We start from the raw sequence: 19,327 nt of genomic DNA, 5'->3' as shown, positions 1-19,327 counted from the left end.
ACACAGAAAGAAAGTTCAAATCCTTTAAAGGTATGTCAGAGTGTTCTGTGTGTTACTGTTAACAGCCTCAGAAAGGGGATTGTCATGGATACCCTGTTTACCATAAGTACCAGCTGGCCCTTTGAATTAAACTATTTAAGCAAATGAGGAAGATGCAATACACTGCATGCCACAATGATCCATGTCATGGGTTAATAAAGCTGACAATTCTAACCATCCTGAACATATGATTCTGCTGGGCAAGGACTAGTTTACAAAATTGGACTATAACAGGAAGGATATATTCAGCTTTTATGCTGATATCTGGAGACTCAGTTGTCTAAATATAATGTTTTTCTTTACAGAAGCTTCACAGAAGCTGTTGGATCTAAGACACAAATCAAACCCGTTGTCAAAGCTGTCTACAATATACTCATTTTTGTATTCCTTGAAGATCCAGTTGGAAGCATAGCTCAAGAAATTGCAAGGGAATGGAGTTAGAGCCAAAATAAATCATAACGATAGGTCATCTCCAAAGGGGATAACAAATTTAGTCCCTGCTGTGAAGAAACTTTAAAAGGACAGATGATAACGAAAACAATTTTAACCACTTTCCAAAGACCTTCCAAATATACACTGAGCACTTTCTAGCTTTTCACGAAACTTTAACTAACTCTTGCAAATGCACTGCATTAAGGGTCAGATATACTTCATAATCAATACCTGTAATGGATTTTACATGTATACTAGGTTGCAGTACAGAGACAAATCTTCACCAAATAATGAAAATGTATAAGGGCAAATTTATATAGACCAAGCTGGTATATCTTGGTCAGCAAGTAGATGCAAACGGACTGAAATTATTCAAAACAAAGCTGATGCAATAAAAAAACAAGTATCCAAAGTATTTTGCAGACTTTCACTCGTTTCTCGATTCTTGACTGACCTAATGATGGTGCTAACACTGCATCAGTTCTTAAGAACTTGAAATGGAATTAAATTGATATGCAACCGAACAAGTTTGAGCAATGTTAGTTGAGTTGGGTAGTGAATTTCTACTGGTTCTCTATGACCTGACTGGAAACTCAAAACCAATTTGTGATCCAAATTACAATATTGTGTCATCAGCCATTTCAAAGGTGATTGGAAGTAACAGTATTTAATTTTTTTGTTTTGTAGTCATAGAAAAACCGGACCTCTGACCTTTCTAGTCCTTCCTGATCTACTTATACTGTCTAGTCCCACTGACCAGCACCAGGACCTTTGCCCTCTATACCCCTATCATCCATGTATCTATCCAAACCTCTCTTAAACATTGAAATTGAGCTCACAAGCACCACTTGTGCTGGCAGCTCATTCCACACTCTCATGACCTTCACTGTCACAAGTGAAGAAGTTTCCTCTCCTGTTTCTCTTAAACTTTTCATCTTTCACCCTTAACCCATGACCTCTGGTTGTAGTCCCACCCAACCTTAGAGGATGAATTCTTAAAAATAAAAAAAGCAGAAGTAACTTAATGTAAATCAAGAAGGAAGCTTTAGCAATTATTTTGATATGACAAATTCCTTTAGTTATTATTGAGAAATCCTTTTTTTCTCATTAGAGGCCAGTCTTAGGTTGCAAATGCCTGAAGTACAGTCGTCTGCTCCCATAATATTTTTAAGTTCAAGTAGATATACAGTACACATGCATGAATGGAGAAACTGGTTTCTGCTCTCCACTTTCATGAATTGTTCTTCCTCATCAGTCTATTGTGCTTTTTTATATTTCATTGCAATAATGTGCAGATACAGCATGGGAGTGATTTTTATGTATTTTTTGTCTTATGGACAAAATTGACATGAATATCTGTAAAAACTGCAACCTTTTGTTACTTGTGACAGATGCAGATCACCAACTCTTATCACCAATCTTAGGTTACCACAGCAAAACTAACAATGCAACCTCGGAGAAAATGATGGCAATTTTGCCATCATAATGTGAGTATGTACTTGACCATGGCAAGATGATCCCTGGAGCAGAAGCCCTGTTTATTTCTCATGTACCCTGTTGTCTGCAGATACGGCCTTTGTTGCTCAGTTCCTTACTAAGGGTAATAAGTACAATTCGTTATTAAGGAGTTATTCCCTATAGAGAAAAAACAACCACTAAGGAGTAAGGATTTAGTGGTTCTCTAAAAAAAAGTGTCAGGAACAAAATCAAGAACTGTGTCAAGCTTGTAGTAATTGGAGCAAGTCATTTGGTTCCCTAAATCATGAAGCTCAGTGGATCATTCTCCAACTCCTTGCTTGCCTGCTAAATTTTATCTCCATGTTGAGCCTTGTGCTTGTTGATGTGATTGCCTTTGTCCCAGAAGCTTTGATGCTTTGCCCTTCAACATCCTGACTGAGTTCAAAGATGTGTGATCCCTTCCACATTTTTCACCATCTTCCTGATTGTCTACCTCATCTGAAAAGATTCAACATTCAACAGGAGTATCCTGCTTTGATTTGATGGGAAACACTTTCAGCTTGGCTGCTTGCAAGAAAATGAATCTCAGGTTTGTATATTGTGGCATATATGTACTTTGATGATAAAATTACTTTGACTTTGCAAGCTAAAACCATCCATGATCTTTATTACACCAAGAGCAACTCCATGCTGGCTCAGTCTCTAGAGGACTCTCAAGTGAAACCAAATTGCTTCAATGCTTCATTTAATAGGCTTGCACTGTCCATGCTCATTGCAAGCATAAAGGTCCTCCATTGGGCCAGCTAAGTATTCTCCTCTCGGTCCATGAAGACCAGGTGACTTTAAAGATCTTTAAAGATTAAAGGTAAGGATTAAAGGTTGGCTTTTTTGTGACTTGAGTATCAAAACATACAATGAAATATGTCATCTTGCATCAAATCAGATCAGCGAGTTGTGCAAGAGTCACCATGCTTCCAGCGCCAACATAGCATGCCCGCGACTTACTAACCTAACAATACCTTTCAATGGAGTTACTGCTTACTGCGCTCTGCATGACAGCACAATCTGAAACATCTGTAATGTCTCATTAAGGCCCTTAAGGGCTTTCACTAATGCATGGATACTGTAGATAAAATGGGAGGATTACCAGAACAACATGTGTATCCTCTACGAAGCTTCATCCACTGGCTTTGAAACATTCCTCTGGACAATAAATTCTGAAGTGTCAGGATTCCAGAGAACTGCCTCTCTCACCAGGTACTATTCTCTCAGCTCTCTGTTGACCATAAGACAGTCTGTAAAAAACAGAAGGTGGGGGGTAAAAAACAGAAAGCCCTCAAGCACAGAGGAACGCGTGCCAATAAATGGGAGAAGAAGCTGCTAATTGTTAGACATGGCACCATTGGGTCCATCAAGGCACATGACATTACAAGCCTGAAGAACATGAAACTAAAGCGGCCAACGAAAGAGAACGGATCCAGTAGGGAGACACAAGTTACACATCACAGAACAATCATATATGCTGAAGACTGTATGTGTCTAGAGATAGGCTCCCCAGCAATTTGAAGACCCACCAACCTTGTCAAGTCATCATTGATACTGGGGTTCCCCAGTGATAAACAATCGAATATTGTTTGTCACAAAAAGATGTAATTGCAAATAATCTATCCAGGTTACTGTGTGAACCTCCTAAAATGTTACAATAGGTACATTTAATGTCAAAGAAATGTATACAATATACATCCTAAAATTCTTTTTCTTCACAAACATTCACAAAAACAGATGAGTGCTCCAAAGAACGAATGACAGCTAAATGTTAGAACCCCAAAGCCCCCCACAACTCTCCCCTCCCACACATCGGCAGCAGCAAAGCAATGATCCCCCCATCCCCCCTCCCCACCAGCAAAAAAACATTGGAACCCACCCCCCACGAGCACTCAAGCGTGCAGCAAAGCATCAATAAAGACACAGACTTGCAGTACCCCAAAGACTACTCGTTCACCGGGTCATTCGACATACCACTGGCTCTGTCTGTCTCTCCCTAATAAGGGAAAATTAGGAGTCCCCATTTCACAGTGGGAAGGGAGACATAACAGAACAATTCACTGATATTTAGTGTTAAAAGTCTGTTGTGTCGCTTTTTCCGAGCTCTGTGCCCAAAGAACTCGGGTCCCTGGGCACACAGCCAGCAGCCAGCTCGCTGCTTTCAATCTTCCATGTACTCCCATGACACATTAGGTGGCAGCACCAGCCTTGAATCAGCCCATTTCCAGGGCCACAAAAATCCGGCATCCTGAAGGCAAGTTAGTCTTCCAGGCCAGGTCCTTGACATATCAAAAAGCGGCTGGTCATGAGGCCCTGAGAGCGGGTCCCATTTCCACAAAGAACTGAAGTCTGCATGTAATTCCAGGTCAGGGTTTTCAAAAGAACCTTGAAAGGGAAATAAAGAGATGTCAAAGATAGAGATAAATCTGTTTCCAAAGATGCAAGCAAAGGAGTTGCCGTTAGGCTCCAACATCCTCCTAAACTCCACCCACAATTGGGTAATGACTAGTGGAAGTATGATTTTTGAAATCCAGACTATGATTTCCCAGTCATAGCCATGGAGATTACTCAGGCAAATCTGAAGATGTATTCCAGTAACAAGTCTAGGAAGATGCTCTGAATGTCAACCACAGATTCACGGACTAACTGGAGAAGAGAATGAGGAGGCAACGACTGAAGCAAAAGGCAATGGCTTGATGCAGAGCAACAACATGCTAAGTCAAAGTGCCACAATCACCAAATCATTGGAAATGTATGAAACCGAATCTCGGCGAAGCAGTACAAGTCTGTAGTTCAAGGAAATTGTTTAGTGAATTTTGAAAGTCAAGTCAGAAATGCGATGTTTTTTTAGATGACAACAATAATAGACACACCTGAAGTCAGTGAAGTGATCATAATGATGAGTTTATTCCTAATGTCGGTGTATGCTAAACAACTGCTGTAAACTCAGAAGGCACAGAGCTGAACCAGGTGGTTACAAGTTTATCAGTTGGAAGTGCTGGTTTGATGTTGTTGGTAAGTAAACAGTTGAGCAGTTTGGAACAACACAAGAACCAGGCAATGGACTGAATTGGTGATGTATATATATATGTATGTATAGAGGGGTCACACGCTTTTTTGTAAAATGGTAAGTTCTGTGGTATATTTATGAAAAGCAAATAAATAAATTATTGGATTAAGGAGTGGATTGATGGTGTGTGTATACACACTATGAACAACAGGGGTGGTTATAGCGGTTTGGTCGAAGTAAAGTACACAACCTTATTTACAAACTCCTGGTGTTCTGCGGATTTTATTGTGGTTACAAATCACTAGCATATGTAAAATCCATTACATAGAGTCCAGCTGGAGAAAGTCGAGTTGGTTTGTCAGGGTCAAACCATCATTTGTCTCTGTACTCTAGAATCCCAAGCTCGGATAAAGTGTTGCACCCATGTATAACAGCCATCACAAGTACCCGATTTGAATGTAACTAACACAGGGCAGCACTTAGCTCAATGAAGGTACCAGCACTCTCTCCAGGAAAGTACATTAAACTAAGGACTTGGCAGTTCTCTGGTGAACATTAAAATTCTCAGGCATTATTCAGAAAAATATCAATACGTTTGCTGTGTTCAACACTGACATATTTTTCAACACTATTTACTGTAAAGCAAATTATAGACCAAAAGACCATAAGATATAGGAGCAGAGTTAGGCCATTTGGCCCATTGAGTCTTCTCCACAGTTTCAACATGGCCAAAACCAATTTTTATCTCAGCCCCAATCTCCTTCCTTACCCCATATCCCTTTATGCACTGACCAATCAAAAATCTATCAATCTCTGCCTGAAATAAACATATAGATTTTGCCTCCACAGCTGCCTGTGGCAAGGAATTCCACAGATGCACCACTCTCTGGCTTAAGAAATTCCTCCTCACTTCCATTCAGAAAGGACACCTTCTGTTCTGAGGCTGTGTCCTCTGGTCTTAGATTACTCCACCATAGGGAAAGTCCTCTCCACATCCACTCTATTAAGGCCTTTCAACATTCAATAGGCTAAAAATCTAATTAGTTGGTTTGGAAAAGTTGGCTGTATACCTTTTGGATGTCAGTACTAATACAGCTTTTGCAGTTGACCTGAGGATGTTTATTGTGCAGTCAATGAGCTTATAAATCAAGAACCCACTTGATCTTTGGGAGTCACATGCCAAGGTAATGTTATGGACTCTGATTGCAAACTGTTTCCAGAAATGATGAAAGATCCCTGATGTTGCCTGGTCTGGTGAGTGCACATAGCTTTCTCTGCTTTATTTCCTGCATCTGCAGTACTTTGTTTATTAACTTTCCTTTCCTCACCTTCATTTTATAGTATATTGGGATCACAACAGCAAAAGAAGGCTCTGGTGTAGATTAAAATACATGGTTGTGAGGATGGGTATGGAGGTGTGGAGGGCAGTGGAGTGGGGTGGGAGTTGATGGGTTAGATGTCAAGAGAATGTTTCTTAAGGGGCATGTTGAAGCTGAAGGGCAATAGTTTGAGAATAAGATATAGATAAGTTGAAGTTTCTGGATTGACTTGTCTGTCCCGAAAGCAGTGAAGGCTGGATCACTCAATATTTTCAACGTCATGCCCTGTTCTTGTTCCTCCATTTGGAAGGAGATATAGAAGCCTGTAGATCCCCACTCAGTACTTTGGGAAGAGCTCCTTCCATCAGGAATTTGAATGGACCATGAACTCATGAGCACTACTTTGCTATTCCTTTTTTATACCATTTATTTACTTCTGTTACTCACAGTAATTTTTAGGCCTTGTACTGTACTGCTGGCACTAAACAATAAATTTATGACATGTCAATGATAATAAATCTGATTCTTATTCTGATTCTAAGATAGTGTGAGGGTAAGGAGGCATAGGTATGAAAGTGGAGCTGGAGGCAAGGTCAGACTGGACACAATCTCAATGATTGGCAAAGCAGGCTCAAGCTACTATGTGCTACCTACTGCTCTACTACTCACGTGCTGTAGATTGAATCATTAATGTAATGTGTGGCTTTATCCATTTTGCATGTTTTTCATTAACTAATAATGCTGAACAGCCTCAGCTAGAAGCTAACCATATTTTTGTCGCATTATTCAATAAATAAATAAATAATTCGAGTTTTGCAGCAGGAAGGTGTTGTGGTCTTAGATCAGCTTGAAGTTTGCACATATCGTTTGCAATTTTGGAAGGATTATGGCTATACAGTGGATTACGATTAATTGGAACACACTGGGGCCAGTATATTTTGGCCCAGTTAAGCAGCTGCCACAATTAATGGAAATAGTTTAAAAGGTATAAAAAGGACAAACTGAATAACAAATTATGCATGTAAATGAAATACAAAACAAATTAGAACACTGACAATACTACCACAACATTATAAAAACTGCGTATTAGTTCCTAATACTTATCAATCGAGGAATTCATCTGTGTCACGTTCTTTTGACTCTAAATGAAGAAAATCATTGCAGATACCTACTCCAAATAATGGACTGTCATCATACAATGCTATTGAATAATGGATCCTTCAAATTACTGTTCTCATTGTAGCATTCAAGATGATTGTCAACACCTTCAAATTCTTTGTAGTTCCTAACTTGTTGAAGTACTGAAATCATATCATTTTCACTCCTGGCTGTTTCTGGCATCTCCCAGCCTGGATGCTTGGAACTGGAGTGAGCAAAGCTGTTCTGAATTGTCTTACTCCTTATTTCTTGCCAACTATCAGTGACAAAAATCGCTGCTTTTTGAAAACCAACACATACAACTGATGCTATTTAAAAACTGTTCTCTCAAGGCATACTGTGTTGCTAACTGCCACGCAAGTATGTGCAACTGACGCGAGTTAGAAACTGACACCAGCGTCCTTCTCCAATTAGGGAGTATAGTGTCCCAAGCAAACAAAGGGAAACCTGTTTTTTTAATTAGTTTTTGTTCTTTAAGAGTTGTCCCAAATAAGCGGCTACCCCAATTAACCCATGACTCAACTAACCAAAATCCACTGTATTCTTAATAGTATTCCCAGTAGTTGAATGACAGACAACTTGAGGGGTCAGCTGATGTTAGTGCTAAAATATGTCCTATTTTTTATTAAATAGCTTTCACTGCATTAGTGCTGACAGAACAGGCACTGAACCGTATTTGTGATACGCTTTAAAGATTTGGTTACTGAATGAGTAGGAGTTTATCTGATCTCCATCTAGTCCATACAAACTCTACATTGAGCTATCAATGACTGCTTTATGAACCTGTACAGATTCCATACAGGACTGAATATTGTTAGAATTTTGTGGCACAATCTGCTAGTTTTATATTTGACCTAACTGCATCCCTTTTTAATTGCCTGGCTAGACTGTTTGAAAAATACAGCTATATACTGGATCTACGTATATTGTTGCATAAGTTCAGTTGAAAAGGTCAACTTTATAGACCTGTGTTTTCAAATGAAATAAAAAATAAACACCATTTTATGCTTTTAACTAGTTTGGATTATTCATACCTACAATGATTAGTTTAAATATTGAATTCTTAACTGCCTTTCTGGTGTGCTGATGCAGGTGTTTTATCTTAAATGTCATTGACTTTTTCTTGTAATATTTATGCATTTTGTTATTTTTAACTTTTCATTTAAACACTTCCTTAGTGTTGATGTGAACAGTTTCTTTGAATAATGTAATCTTGTGTATCTCCAGTCTTCATGACATTTCAAAGTGTTAACTGTAACAATCAAAATAGGTATGACTTATTCGGTTAGAGAGAAAGCTGGCATAATTAAAATAAGCTATGAATTCTTTTTGAAAAGTTGCAGAGGAAATTCTATTTTAAAAATCTATTTTCCAAAAACAGCAGAGATGTTAACACAATCTAAAACATTAATGTCTGGAACTATTTTTATGTAATTTTAGAGTTTAGATAATATACATAAAGCATTCTTATTTTGTTTCTATGTTGATCAAAATTCTGGCATTGCTTTAGCACAGTGATACAGCTCCTGAGTTGTGGATTACTAAGTTATAGATACAATTCTTATTCATTTTTCAAATGGAAAACTCTAGTCCACATTGGCATTTCCTCTCCTTTCCATAATCTCTGAATACTGTTTCACTCACGTACTCTGAGAGTGCATTCCACAACGTCACTATCCCAAGTTATAAAAAATGGTTTTAATGTTTCGTGAGTAAGTTTTTTTCATTTGGTCTCATTGACATATCCTTTTGTTCAAGGGGACCTGGACTTGGATTTGGTATATTTCTACCACACCTTGCATCACGTCTTCACAACTTGAACCTCTTCTGTCAGATAACCTATAATCTTCCTGTTCCAAGGAAGATGCTCCCATTTATAAAGGCTGTCTTTGTATTTGTTTTACAAGCAGCATGGATACTTGAGGCTGCACTCTTTTGTTTTAACATCCATTTTGTACAGAGTCTGAAACTACATTGACAAATTGTAGTGTTATTAATGCTTTATTTTGATTCACCATTGCATTTTGATCTTTATATTCTATCCTAATGGCTATAAAAGCTAATGTACCATTGAATGAATTTATTTTTATAGTGTGACCCACTTCAGATTCTTTGAACCTTTTCTGAATCTGAACATCAAACACACTTCACTGAGGTTTGCCATTTCAAAGTGTAGTTATTGTCTTTACACCAAACTGAATCGCACAGCCACATTTACATTCCACAATCTTGATCATATTTCATGCTAAACCCTTTCATTTCCCACTTTTGTTCAGTATGCTTATTTTTCTATCTTCTGTGAATTTGGTCAAACTTCACGGTAACATCGTAGTTAGTGTGACGCTGTTGCTGCTCCGAGTGTTGGAGTTGGGAGGTTGATCTCAATGCCAACTGTAAAGAGTTTCTGTACGTCCTCCCTGTGGAATGTGTGGGTTTTCCCTGGGTGCCCCAGTTTCCTCCCATGGTCCAATGACGCACCAGGCAGGTTAATTGGTCATTGTAAATTGTCCATATTAGCTTAGGGTTAAATCAGGGTTGTCAGGGCTTGAAGGATCAGAAAGGCCTACTCCGTGCTGTATTGCTAAATAAATAAATTGACAGGTCCAAGTTATTGCAGTAATACACACAATGAACAGAAGTCATTGAAGAACAGAAAACTCTGAGCTCCCTGCTACCCAATTCCATTCACTCTGAAGATGATTTGTTTCCTTTCATGTGATTTTGATCTAATTCTATATTGCTTCACATTTCCTAATTGTCTCAGTTGAACACCTGGCCAAAGTTACTTCCTAGAACTTTGCTACCAATTTTTCTGCTTCAAGAATATTATATCCACTGAACATTCCACATCAATTATGGGGAAGAAAATTGTTACCTGTAAGATCATAATTTTTCCAAAGATCTCAGATTACCTAAACTGTTAAAGAAAGAAACAGCACAATGGTTAATTAAGAAAGGAAGGTTGCTTTAAATATCAGAACTCAATTATATAAAATAGAGATAAAATCCATAACAGATTAATCAAAGTGATGAATGAACATTGGGCAGCTTTTTTTTTTCACCTTGTTCATCTTCTTAGGCTTGTCAATGGCAGGTCAAGGTTAGTATAGATCCGCATCAGCTCTTCCACCTCCACTCCTCTCTCTTCACCATCCTCCTCCTAGATTTTGTTCTGCTTTGTCTGTTTTTATGGTAGATTTTAATGATTGTGAAGACTCTTAAATTAATCAGTAATTGATAGCACCCCTCAACATACCCATGCAATTTTAAAAGTTAGGTACACTATTGCGTTCCACCGTGGTGACATGTATTTTACTCGTCTTCTTTCCCATACATGGCCTTTCCCAATCACCCTCACAGTGCTTCCTATATATAATTATCCCAGATAAGCAATGTCTTGGAGTCACCAAAGCACACAGCTTCCATTGTACTTCCCAGATGAAGATCACTTTTTGAAATTCTGGAAGTTGAAGATAGTCACAAGTTAAAAACTCCACTGTAACTGCTTTGGTTAACTTGTGGCCCAATTTTCAGTGCATTTATAATGCTCTTTTACTTCTTATTATTCATCAACATTGTGGGTGAAAACAGGCTTCTCTATGTCCACCAAATCAGTAGATTGTTTACTGTTTGTTCATGTTTGAGGAAATGCCTTTATTGCTCATCCTTAGGCTTGCTTCAATATTTCTGAGAATGTTTAAAAGTCAACCACATTTCTCTAGATCTGAAATGACATATAGCCAGATAAGATAAGGACTTCTCTGAAGGCCATTGTTGAGGCAGATGGTGGGGCGGTGGGGGGGGGGGGGGGGGTATTTATAGTGATGGTTAATATTACCAGGACTGGCTAAATCTAGATTCTACAATATTGGAGGCTGAACTCAGGCTAAGTCAAGGGTTTTTTCTTCTGTTAAAATAGTCTGGCCTACAAGACATGTCCAACAGCATTACTATTAGCAACACATAACACAAACAAAGATGTGTAATGGGCTTATAAATGCTGCTTTAAATAATTTGGTCTCACTTTATCAGAGTTACTTCTTGTACTTCCTTCCCCTAACTTCCCAGCCGGTGAAAAGTTACGTGTTTTCTCATTCTCAGTTGCGACAAAAGTTCCTGGACCTGAAACATTAATTGCTTCTCTTTGTACAGAGTCTTCCTGACCTGCTGAGATTTTCTTCCATTTTCTAGCATTTTTAGTTTTTTATTTCCGATTTCCCACATTTGCAGGTTTTTAAAAAACTTTCGTTTGCTGACCAATACTCAAAACTGCTGAAGTGAACAATCTGTTCTATACTTGGACCATTAACTGATTTAGAGCTTTTCACCAGTATGGTTAACTCCTTGAAGTTCCTTGAAGTGATATAGCAAGACTATGCATGGGCAATAAATTGCTCCTTGAAAAGTGACACATAGTTGCCTGCTGCTTTGCTTTTCCTCTGCTACTCACAGTTTAGTTATGTCCTATTCCTTGTACAATACATTTTTCTCCATTTTGATGTTTAAGTCACCAGAAGTGCAAGCTGTTATGGAACAGAATATTTGATAATGTATAGTGCCAGTGAATAACAGATATAATAATACTGTACTTTGTCTTCAGACATACTGTAGTCCATTTAGATCTCCATTGGCATTATAGAAATGCAGATAAGGGATTTGGCAATCATGAGCAGAAGAGGAATTAATATCAACTATTGGCAACTTACGTAAATTACTTTTTACTTAGTAAATATTTTTAATATTAAGAAAGTATTTTGCCCAGTACCATATGTACAATGAGCAACAGCTGCACTTTGAACTCTGCTTTTGAAACTCAGACCTGTTACTATCAACCAAACCACATTTCAGAATGGTGCCGCATCTAAGGTATAAAATGTTTTTCTTAGCAACCAAAGATGAGTTTCTCTTTTCATTTTGTGACCTGAGCCTTGAAATTCTGTAGGAGCTCTTCTACTTTGTTGCAGGGACTCTAGAGTTACAGGGGTAACCACAAAGTTTCAGAACTTTGATGTCTTTCGAGAACTGATGTAGTGAGTGGTATATAATTATCATAAACATGAAAACATTGACAGTAATATGATACTTAGATGGCAAAAGCTCAGCTTGTTAACATATGTGCATCACATTCTGTTGCTATCCATTTTCTTTCCTCGTTCAGTTTTTCTCTTCTGTTTGTCTTTGTTTTATTTTCAGTTTCCTTTAGTAGATACGTAGCTGGTAGATATTGTCATCTTTGATGTAGGTTCAAAATTTGCGGGGAGGTTACAGTTTCAGGTTGTTGCTGCCACTATGCTTGCAAGGAAATAAAGCAGATTTCTCTGTGTCCAGGGCATGCCTCAGGGCAGTAATGGAAATGTAAGGTCAAGGGAGATGGTTGAGCTGCTCTATCAGTTTTTTATTTGTTTAAGGCTGACCTTTTGTTTTCAAAACTCTTTAAGTTTAAAAAAAAGCTTCTCTGGGGAAGTCATAGAAAGGCCTCATGTCACCAGCTGTTGCACTACTGAGGGGAGATTAAACTGAAACTTGTTAAGATGGAGTCTGAAGATTAAGCTGGTGAAATGATCTCATTCAGACCAAATGTCTGAAATCTGCACTGCTCACCACACTTAAATTAAAACTAAAGCCTAGAGTTTTTCAGATGCATTGAAATAAAATGACTTTGTGAGGGAGATTGCACTGTACTTTTTGTAGGCATGAGTACAGAGGAATTTTCTTACTCACAAGGCAGAAACATGTTACCTGTGGTGGGAGTAAAACAGCCCTTTCAGGAACTGAGCATAAATTGAATTGGGAGTAACTGGATATATTTGGGATTTGGTACCAGATATTTTGATGGATGATCAGATGAGACAGAGACAAACTCTCCTGAACTTCTTCACGTCAGCAAAAGTAGGTCTTCCACCTATATGTACAGTTCAGTATTAAACAGTGATTAAACATACATAGAAATTTAGAAATCTGCAGCACAATACAGGCCCTTCAGCCCACAAAGCTATGCTGAACATGTCCCTACCTTAGAAATTAACTAGGGTTACCCACAGCCCTCTATTTTTCTAAGCTCCATGTACCTATCCTGGAGTCTCTTAAAAGACCCTATTGTATCTGCCTCCACCACCATCGCCGGCAGCCCATTCCACGCACTCACCACTCTCTGCGTAAAAACTTACCCCTGACATCTCCTCTGTACCTAGTTCCAAGCACCTTAAAACCGTGCCCTCTCGTGCTAGCCATTTCAGCCCTGGGAAAAAGCCTCTGACTGTCCACATGATCAATGCCTCTCGTCATCTGATACTCAACACTATAGTGCGCCGATGCCTCTGAACAAAACTGGCTTGTGTACTGAATTAAAACAGAAAATGCTGGCATCATTCAGTAGGTCAAGCGGTATCTAGGCATATAGAAGCAGTGTTCCATATTGCGGCTGATTCTATCTTTGACCTTGAAGCATTAACAACCTTTTACTTTTTTTCAGGTTTCCAGCATCTGCAATTGTTTTCCTTTCATGTACTGAGTTACAATTTGACTTTACCTATGGAAATGCCAGTCACTTTTTGCTTTGTTTGTCAGCTTCAAACCTGTGATGTAATGTTTAAAAATACATGCTAACCCTATAATATTTTTCAATTGCAATTGTAAATCTGGTTATTTTTACCTACATCCAATATTCACTGATTTCTATATTCTAATAATTATTAATATCCATTAGTACAACCTTGACATTGTTCACAGAGCTTGTGTAGAGCATGATAGAAGTAAACTGATTCAAATTTATTAGGTTGCATACATTTAAATGTAGAAAAAGACTGAACACAGAGACAAGTATTTTTTTGGCCTTCAGAAAGCCTAGAAGTATTTTTTGTTTGCCACCTTTTCCCAGGGTTGATGGAAATGAGCTGCAGAGGTAGACTTTCTCACATGAGGTGGGAAGTATCCACTGGGGTCTGCAATGAAATTGGTGGACTAGCAATTGAGATGCATGCATCATACACCTTGTTTGATACTGAGGGAAGAATAACAGACTGAACTTCAGGACAATACAAAGTTCATGCAATCAATTACAGCTGAAGTGTAAGCGATGTTGTGTGAACTAATGCAGAAGTTGGTGCATTTTGATAGCGGTCTTTAAAGGTCAGTGACAAAACCATGAGCAAAACACCCTACTCCTTCCAAAATAACATCATGGAATTATTAAATTGAATGTATGGGGCTTAAAATATGCAAAACTTCCCCATTACTGTGTAAATTATTAGCTTAGCTGATGCCTTAAGGGGCTTTAGATTTAGGCATAAGAGTTCTATTACTGAGCCAAAACTAATAAATGTAAGTGCCACTTGCAAATACATAAAGTAGTTTTGAGTGGAATTATCCTTTCTGACACTTTAGGGCTCTGTGCCCAGAGAAACAGTGCGCCATTTATGGTAATGAATAGTGGCCAGATTCAATAATATTTCCAGCACCAGGTATATTTTCTCTTAGGATAATAACACCTATTAATATAATGTATTGGATAAACAGTTTATGACTGAATACTGTTATGGGAAACACTCAATATGCAATTGAAAGTTCTGCATTTCTCAGATATTTCAGGAGTTTACACTCCAAGACTTGGCTACGAAATGCATAAGAAACATTGGACCTTCACAGCTGCCTCCTCCCATTTATTGAAGAGCTCCTTCTGGAATCACCATGTGGATTCTGTTCACATAAAGTCATAATGGTTATGATCGTCATCATATGTTAGCTCCAAGACATATGCAGGGTGTTGCATTAATCACTGTAGATGTCAGTTTGACCTCACAAAAGCCTTTGATTCCATCAGTCAAAAAGCATTGTTGAGTATCCTTCTCAAATTTGTTTGCCTATGGAAATTTATATGCATCAAATTTAATATGGTCGGCATATGATGTAAAATTTATTGTTTTACAGTAATAAAAACTATAAATGACAATTATAAGAATATATAAAAATAAATTAACTAAGTAGTGCAAAGTGAGAGTAGAAGAATACTGAGGAAGTGTTCCAATCACAAACAAAAGAAAATCTGCAGATACTGGAAATCCAAGCAACACTCACTCAATGCTGGAATTGAGTGGCCTGAGATACAGCAGGCCAGGCAACATCTATGGGGAAAAGTACAGTCAACGTTTCGGGCTGAGACTCTTCCTTCCTGCTGAAAGGTCTCGGCCGAAACGTTGACTGTACTTTTTACCGTAGATGCTGCCTGGCCTGCTGAGTTCCTCCAGCATTTTGTGTGTGTTGCTGAGGAAGTGTCCATGGGGTCATTGTCCATTCAGAAATGGCAGAGGGGAAGAAGCTGTTTCTAAGACATTGAGTGAGTGTTCAGGCTCCTGTATCTCTTCTTTGATAGTAGCAATGAGAAGAGGGCATGTCCTGGGTGATGATGGTCTTTAAATATGGATGCTGACTGTTTGAAGGTGTCCTGAATGCCGGAGAGGCTAGTGCCCATGATGAATCTGGCTGAGTTTACAGCTTTCTGTAGCATTTTATCATCCAGCGTAGTGGCCTCGTTACACCAGACGGTGATGCAACCATGTAAAATGCTCTGCACGGTACATCTGTAGAAATTTGCCTTTGGTGACATACTGAATCTCCTCAAACTCTGAATGAAATATAGCCACTGTCATGCGTTCTTTGTAATTGCATCAATATGATCAGCCCAAGAGAGATCCTCAGAGGTGTTGACACCCAAGAACTTGAAACTGTTCACCCTCTCCTTCATTTATCTGCTGCATGATGCAAGCCATGACCTTAACCAACATGGTTCATAACAGATCCAATCTTGGCACAGACTGGTTTAAATATCCATCATCATCCAAGCACTTGTCTTTAACTTTCTCGCTCTGCAGTTTGCACCCAACACTCAGTGGAGAAGAATTAATTTACAGGACAACTCTATACTTTCAACGTACATTGTCTGTACTTCGGAACCAAGGTTGCTGCATCTTCAGTTGTCAAGCTGTGTGTGCGTGCATATGGATGTTGAGCTCCAAGTCATTGTGGGCTTGTTCACAGAAGAACACAAAAGAACGCAAATTACATTTGATATCTGCAAAGCAAGGGACAATGATGAATCTGTCCATGCTGGACGACACTCTCTCTAGCTATTTAAGATCACCATAACATATGGAAAATGTGGATTGAACTCCATGTCTTGGCATCAATCTTTCAATGCTGCTTATTTTTGTCAAAGTTGATGAGAATTTCGCTTTATTCAAAAAGTTGCAATGTGCAGAGATTTAATGTGGACTAGTAGATGCAGCAATTGGTATAGTTTGGATGACACTGAAAAGTACTCAGCAGGCTGGCAGAGGCAGGAGAAACATGCAGTTAATGTTTCAAGTTGACGGCCCTTTGTTAGAACTGGGAAGGGGGAAAAGAATCTTGTTAAACTGTGGAGAGGGTGGGAGTGGATAGTCTCAGATGGGATTAGAGATTTCCCAGAGAGCAGTGAATCTGAGGAATTCTCTGCCCAGGGAAGAATTAGAGGCCACTCATTAAATATATTTAAGACACAGTTTTTAGAAAGACTTTTACATAGAAGGGGAATTAAGGGTTATGGCCAAAAGCCAGGAAGATGGAGTTGAGTCCATGATTAGAGCAGCAATGATCTTATTGAAAGTCTGACTCAGCTTGATGGGCCAGAAGGTCAACTGCTGCTTCCATTTCTTGGGTTATTATGTAAACTCAGAAAGACTATAGAAATAAAATAACCTGTTAATAAGAGAATGGGAAGGGATGAGATAAAAGTCCATCTATTAATACAGATGAATGACAAACATAGGTGGAGAAATCAAGTTACCAGAAGTTGTAGAATTCAATATTGAATTTAGGAGACTGCAACATTCCCATACGGAACATAAGGTGGTGTTTCTCAAGCTTGTGTTAGGCCTCATTTTAATAGTACAGAGGGCACAGACAAAGGATTGGGAGTGGGATGGAGAATTAAACTGGCAAGCAACAGGAAGCTCAGGGTTGCAAATGTAGGCTGAACACAGGTGCTTCATAAAGTGGTTAGCCAATCTATGTTTGGTTTCTTCAGTGTAGAGCACACTACAGTGTGTACACAGCATGGATGAAACATTTTCAATAGACTAATGACTGAGTAAAGGAAATAGCCTATTGCATAGAGTGATGGATGAAAAAGGTGCACTGATATTAGAATTAAAGTCTTTAGGAAGCCAAATACTGTTGGTACAGTATGTGCAGTTAATTCAAAGTATGCTTCTGGGTAAGAGGTGGACAGAGATGTGACAACAAACAGTATGATTCTATAATAACAGATTTACTTTATTAACTTTTGGGCTGAATCTTGCAGATTCCATGTATCCCATCAAGGTTATTCCAGGAATTATTAGTCTCAATAAAGATATTTTAAATAGAATCCAAACACAAATTTCTGTTATTTTATATTTCTAAAAAGAAAGTTGTCACAGCCCTTGAATGATACATTGGTGTTGGTAGTGAGTTGTCGGGATTTTGATAATGCTGGGATTTTCCATTGTCAGGTGTAGATAATAAGCTACAAAGTACACTCTGTGATATTAGAACCATAAAACCATAGAACATTACAGCACAGAAACAGGAATTTTGGCCCTTCTTGGCTATGCCGAACCATTTTTCTGCCTAGTCCCACTGACCAGCACTTGGCCCATATCCCTCCATACACCTCTCATTCATGTACCTGTCCAAGTTTTTCTTAAATGTTAAAGGTGAATCTGCATTTACCACTTCATCTGGCAGCTCATTCCACACTCCCACCACTCTCTGTGTGAAGAAGCCCCCCCACTAATGCTCCCTTTAAACTTTTCCCCCTTCACCCTTAACCCATGTCCTCTGTTTTTTTCATTCTACAGACGTATTGTTGTTGTGTTGAACACAAGCTTCAGGATTGCAGAGTGCTTGTTTGGGTGATGTTTGGCGCTGTAGCTTTTTTTCCTGGTTGGGTAACTGCATTAACGATATCAGATGATTGACGCAATGATAATGGGTTACAAACCTAATTCCTGATACCTAACAAGGTAAATCCCTGAGAAGAAAACACTGGATAATTCCAGACTCTTTTAAAAAATAATTTATATGAGAATCATATAAATGTCGTATGACCATTTCACAAGAACACATTATTAATCTGGAGCCATGTACCTATTTTCTGTCCGTCTTTATTGTATTTTGTGTTGCGTTTTTTATTATGGATTACAGTACTTTGTCACGTGGGCAGTGGCGTGGTAGAAGTAAATTAGCATAGTCACATATTCACCCTTTTGTGCTGATAGTTTAGTTTAGTTGTGGGGCGGTGAGACAGAATGAATATTTTTTGATGATCACTTATATTGTCAATATGTTGTTAATTTCACTATCACTAGGCTAGTTTCACTAATATTGCTAATTTTGATCACTTGTCTTTGCTAGCTTTGTAACAAAGGATGAAACGTACTGTTTTTCTGACTTGAGTCTCAGTTTTTCGGAAGACATCATTCCATGTTGAGTCCTTTACTTAGACTCTCAGTGGGTTTTGGTTTGTTTTTCAAGATAGCACTACATTTTGTAAACAAAAATTAGTTATACCAAATGAACATCAGTCTACAGCAAAGGATTGCCTTGGACCTGTTGGCGAAATTGGAATCACACCTTGCGGTAGGATTACCTGCAACCATTTATTGATTCATTCTGTGGATTTGTGGTTTGAACACAGTTTTGAAAGGTCAGTGCTGCCTGTCCATTGGGGACCATTGCTTGATTCTGTGGTGTTCGCCTGAGGGTTCGTCACTTTGTTTTATCAAGGTGCTGAAATATTATCCTAGTTGTCAAAACTTGAATTGAATGCTGTTAGTTTGGTGTGATTTAA

Source organism: Hypanus sabinus, chromosome 3 (assembly GCF_030144855.1).
Source record: "Hypanus sabinus isolate sHypSab1 chromosome 3, sHypSab1.hap1, whole genome shotgun sequence".
NCBI lineage: Eukaryota > Metazoa > Chordata > Chondrichthyes > Myliobatiformes > Dasyatidae > Hypanus > Hypanus sabinus.
This window is presented reverse-complemented; position numbering follows the sequence as displayed.